The sequence below is a fragment of the Jaculus jaculus genome, chromosome 14 (genome assembly GCF_020740685.1).
Source record: "Jaculus jaculus isolate mJacJac1 chromosome 14, mJacJac1.mat.Y.cur, whole genome shotgun sequence".
Taxonomy (NCBI): domain Eukaryota; kingdom Metazoa; phylum Chordata; class Mammalia; order Rodentia; family Dipodidae; genus Jaculus; species Jaculus jaculus.
In genome coordinates, this window is record NC_059115.1 from 8,385,243 (window position 1) to 8,390,960 (window position 5,718).

A 5,718-nucleotide genomic window follows, 5' to 3' on the forward strand; every position below is an offset into this window, starting at 1 on the left:
TAGGCCTGTCTTTGTAATTTATTGGGGCTTCTGTTTTTCTGCTTTCTGTATACTTCCTTTGCTCAGCATTTCAATACTTTAACTCTTATGACAAGGTGTGGTTCTTTTATGGTCTTATCTGTTTGGTGTTCTAAATGCTTCATGCATCTGTATGGGTATCTCTTTTCCTAATTTGGAGAAATTTTCTTTAATAGTTTTGTTGAAAATATTTACTGTGTGTCTATTGACTGAAACTCTCCTTCTATGCACAGAATTATTTGACTGGGCATCTTCCTAATCCCTAGAATATCCTAAATATCCTGATTTTTTTTTTTTTTGTCTTTCATTGATATTTTACTAGTTGTTGAAACACTTCAGTTCCTCCACCTGGTCATCACTCTGAGAAATTCTGGCCTTCCCTGGATATACTCTACTGATGTGAACTTCTACAAAGGTTTTATTTAACTTTACTGTGTGTTTTTTATCTCTAGTATTTCATATTGGTTTTTCTTCTGTATTCCTATTTCCTCATTCATACCTTATAGTGGCCCATTTAATTCATTGAGCTGATATTCTATATTCCTTTAAGGATTTGTTTTCATCTTTACTTTCTTTTTATTTTATTTTATTTTTTTTAAATTTATTTATTTATTTGAGAGCGACAGATACAGAGAGAAAGACAGATAGAGGGAGAGAGAGAGAATGGGCGCACCAGGGCTTCCAGCCTCTGCAAACGAACTCCAGACGCGTGCGCCCCCTTGTGCATCTGGCTAACGTGGGACCTGGGGAACCGAGCCTCGAACCGGGGTCCTTAGGCTTCACAGGCAAGCGCTTAACCACTAAGCCATCTCTCCAGCCCTCATCTTTACTTTCTTGAACATACCATAAAATTCATTCTTTTGAATTGCCTGTCTGGCATTTTGTATAACTCACTGTCATGGGAGGCCATGACTCTGGGATTTATAATTATTTGAGGAGTGTGTGGCCTGGCTTTTCTTATGGTACTGCATTGGTATTTTCATATCTTGGGTTCTTAAATTGCTTGACTTTTCTGTTCGTTATATCAGCTATATTTTAGGATGTAGTTCAGAAATCATGGCCTGAGTTTAGTAGCTCTAGCAGTCTTGTGTGCCCTCTATACTGTTCTTAGATTATACTACTTACCTTAGGGGTGACCAGTGAAGTTTAGTATTCCTCCTATGCCAAGGTCATTGTGACAAATCAACGTCAGTGGTACTTTGATTTCAATGTTTGGTGTATAAAGGAGCAAAAAGCTATTAAGTACATTAGGAATTCATTTACTTTGAAGTGGGGGGAAGTAGACAGGGATAGGGATGTGGACTGGTGTTGACATTGGGAAAGATGGAGGTAGGAAAAGCAGAAAGCATGAATCTGGAAAGAATCATACTAAGTGAGGTAACCCATGCTCAGAAAGCCAAAACTGCATATTCTTAATCATATGTTGATTCCAGCTACAAATGTTTAGATTTCTATTTGAATTGGGGTAAGCTTGGTAGCAGAGACCAGTAAGTTAGAAAGGGTCTATAAGGGCAGGAGAAGGCAGGACTGATGGGGATGGTATTTTATATATGTAAATAGACAATCAGAGGACGTGGGGTGATATGGGCTAGGTGAGCTCAGGGGAAGAGATTAAGTAAAGGAAGGGGGAGGGTTAATCAAAATTTAGGACAGTATGAATAACCTGTATGAAAACCTTTGTTTCAGGACAATGGTGCACTCAGAAGGCATAGATTGTTACTAGAAAAATTTCAGTGCCAGGGATGGGATACTTTCCAGTGAGTTGTTGGCCAGGGAGTTTCTTGATGCCCCAAAACATAACATGTCATTGCCTGGGTTCTTGACTTCCCACCAGGGATAGATGTAAGACCCTATTTCTGAAGTCTCCACATGCTGGAGCTGCAAGGTCTTTGAAAAATCAAGCTGGAGTCAGCTGAAAACCTTCTCCCTGTAGACCAACTGCCAGAAAGCTGGAGAGAGCTGCACTACATGCAGCCTTATGGGAGACAGAAGTCATGAGTGGAGACAAACAGCAGTGGACACTGTAAGCCCTCAGTTTGGCCCACCAGGTCAAATGATACAATGGGTGCAATAGTGACATTTCTGTTATGGGGGAAATTAACTGCCCACTAATTAGACTGGAGACCTGCTCCATGGGAGGGAATGCATACCTAGTACTGAAAACCTATGTGATGGGAGGTCATGAGGCTTATTAGAATAAACCTAGTTAACTTAAAGATACAGTATACAAATATTCAAATCTGGGGAACTTTTGTTCCTAGAAAATACAAATTTTTCTTCCAAAAACAGTATCCGAAAACCATGCAGATTATTCACAAGTCATGAGTCAAACTTTCTAGATTCCTTAAATGAAACTTTTTATATTTAATCAACCAATGAAAAATTCTTTCTTCCCCAAAGCTATTTTCAGAATGCTTCGATAATTAATTTACAGTAGTCTCCTGCAATCTGTAGTTTTGCAGTATCTTCGGTTACCCATGGTCAACTCCTATCCAAAAATATTAATGAGAAACTCCAAAAAAAAAAAAAAAAGGAGAATTCTTACTGTCTTGCTCAGGAAATGAATCACTGCTTCACCCAGCTCATCCACACTCCAGCCTTTTACACATCTAACTAGATGCCAGAGCTGTCAGCATGACTATTATTGTATTACAAACGTTGTATACATGATTTTTGTTTTGTTTTGCAAGGTGTGGGGGGGGGGGGAGAACAAGAGAGAGGGGAAAGGGAGAATGGGGACAACAGGGCCTCTTGACACTGCCAACCACCTGTAGATGCATGTGTGCAACTTTGTGCATCAAGCATTATGTGGACACTGGGGAATTGAACCAGGGCCATCAGGCTTTGCAAATAAACGTCTTTAACCACTAAGCAATCTCTCCAGCTCTGAATACAGGATTTGGTATTCTCTCTGGGCTCAGGCATCTAGTGTTGTTGAATATATCCAGGACAGATAAAGGGAGAACTACCTTATAAGTACAGCTGCCTATTTTTGAAACAGTTATTTCATTGAAATTTTAAATACACTTTACTGTTTGGGGTGATCTTCTTAGGCACCTCTTCAACAGCTGCTTCTTTCTTTCTTAGTACATGCTTAAGTCTTATTTTTTCATCTCAGATTGCTTCTTCTAGTTCTTCTGGGGTTGCTGGTAAACTACCTTCAGTATAGTTTTATTGAAGGGATTGCTTTGCTCAAAAGCTGCAAGTGAGCTCCATGCACCTTTCTCCTGTTTCTCGTGGCAACAGTGCTCTAACTCCGTTCTCCTTTCTTCCCTGGTTTGCTGTGACTGAAGGCCATGTTGTGACCCATCTGAATACGGTGAAGCATTGCTAAGGCCTTGGGAACTGGTGACATTAATGCGCCATTTATGACTGTGTCAATAGCACTCTTGGTTTTTCTCCTCTTTGTGTATTCCATCTTCTTAAGGGCTTTTGCTTCTCTTAGCAAAACTTTTTTTTTCTTCTTCTTCCTTCACCACAAACTCTGCGTCTTTGTAACTACTCTTCAAAGAATGGCTAAAGGAATCAAACCCTTTTCCAGAGCCCAGATGGTCAGGGATTTGAGTAAGGCACACTCTCAGTTGTTTCGCGAGCTCAAATATCTTTTTAAATTCAGCAGAACTCATTGGATATGATGCCTTATTACTGCTTCCTCCAGAATTTCTTGTCATTTCTTTCCTGAGGACCTTTTTCTAATGGTGCTGCCATTTCATTCCGGATCAGCGTCTTCCTCGGCTTTGGGGAAGTCGTCCTCTGGAGTAGGGGACCCTTAGAGGGCGGTGGGGGACGGGGGGCTCCCCGGGGCGGGCTGGGGCGGAGGACTTCACGTGGGGCGCCACACTCTCAGCGCTGGGGTGCTCCCCCAGGGCCCAGCTCTTGCCTTCACAAGGGACTGTGGCTGGACTGCACCAAACCAGAAGACCAGAGGACAGTGCGCCCTGTGGGCCTCAGTCTGGGTAGAATCAAGTGGACCTCTGCTCAGGAGCTGCGGGCCAGAGTGGCCGAGGGGCCGGAGCTGCCCAGCAAACTTGTCACTCATACCACCCCCAGGCGCCCCATCCTTGAGGCACAGCCTCTAACCTCCAGGATTCATTGATTTCAATAGTTGTTAGGACTATGGAAATTTGTACTTACCTAGTATAAAGAGGAGGCAGTAAGGAAATGTTAACCCGAAGTAGAGGTTGCTATGCGAGAGTAATATTGGAATTGTGTACAGGAGGATCTGTAAGATCTCAGTAGCAGACTTGGGGGTGAAGAAAAACACAGTACAATCCTACAATCCGTCTGAATAATGTACAAACACAAACAAAACCATTCAGAGACACCCAGGGCGACTTCTGGTCAGGGGGGCCCACCTAAGCATGCTTCAGCTCCTGAGGTAATGCCGGGCAAGAACTGTGGGTTCCAGGGTCAGCAGGTCCTAGCTCACCTCCAGTGGGAGAACCTTGAGGAGCAAAGTCGGAATCTGTTCGTTCCCATGCTCTAGGTCCACTAGACCCCAGCCCCTCAGGCACCCACCCCAGCCGCCGCCCCACAGACAAGGTTTGCTCCTGCCCTGCCTGCGTGCTCTGCAGGATGGGGCCACGTGCCTCTCACCTCCCCACCCCACAACCCGGTCACGTTCCTCCCTCCTTCCCTTTTCCCACCACCAGGACCCCTCCACACAACCTGCCTTTGTTGAGCCCACACCTTCCCATCCCCCACCACCCACCATCAGATCTGTGCACTCCCCCACCCCGCCCCCGTCAGCCTCCCCCATGAGTTGGAGCCGTCTTCTTCCCCTGCTCCACCATCTGGCACCTGCTCCAGACCTTACTGTCTCCTGGCCCTGCCGCCAAGCGTCCTGCTATCCACCAGGCTAGAACTCCACCCCCTGAGCAGACAGCGCCTCCTGACATCAAAAGCCCAATCTACTCAAACGTCAAAAGGAACAATCACTGAAGACACCTCACGAGTAAAACCACAGCCTCCTCCTGAATTAAATAAGATTCCCACACTGTGATGGGCAGAACACAGTGCAAAAGTAACATGTAATATCAAATGGAAGGAACTCCAAAAAGGTTGCCTAGTCCTACAATGGAAGTATCTAATCAAAACGTAGAAGAGACAATAGGAGCAGAACCCCCAAAGGAAGACACAAGTATGTGACCCCGACCAAGCAATTGGCAGAATTTGCAGAAGATCAATAAAAGTGTGAATGCTGTCCTCACTAAGTTGGACCCAATAGAAACAAAGAAAAAGTTTTAGAGATTTCAAAAGAGAGTTAAGTGGTCTGATGAAAAGTCAGAAAACAGAGAACCTCATTAATGAGCTGACTGAGCTTAATGACATCATAAATAAATGCAAGGGTGAATTCCAAGCAGCATTAAGAAAATAAAAAAACTGACCTGAAAAGGGAACTTGACTAAGGATGGAAACTATATAGAAAAAGAGAAGTATAAAATACAAACCAAACTGGGCAAGACCAAACCTCTCTAGAAGCCCTCAAGAACAGAATCATACATGTGGAGGACAGAACCTCAGAACTGGAATACAAGACAGAATAAACAGCTCAAAGTCCAAAAACTTGAATAAGTTCAAAAATGTGAACACAGCATGAGGGACCTGCGGGATACCTTCCAGCATCTCAACATTCAGACAATGGGTACACCAGAAGGGGAAGAAATTCAGATCAAAAGCATGGAGAACTTGTTCAATTGG

General features: G+C 43.7%; 1 pseudogene; it reads right to left on the reverse strand.

Moving 5' to 3' along the window:
* Positions 1-3,024: 3,024 nt before the first annotated feature.
* LOC101613227 lies at positions 3,025-3,726 on the reverse strand (annotated as a pseudogene).
* Positions 3,727-5,718: the final 1,992 nt, after the last annotated feature.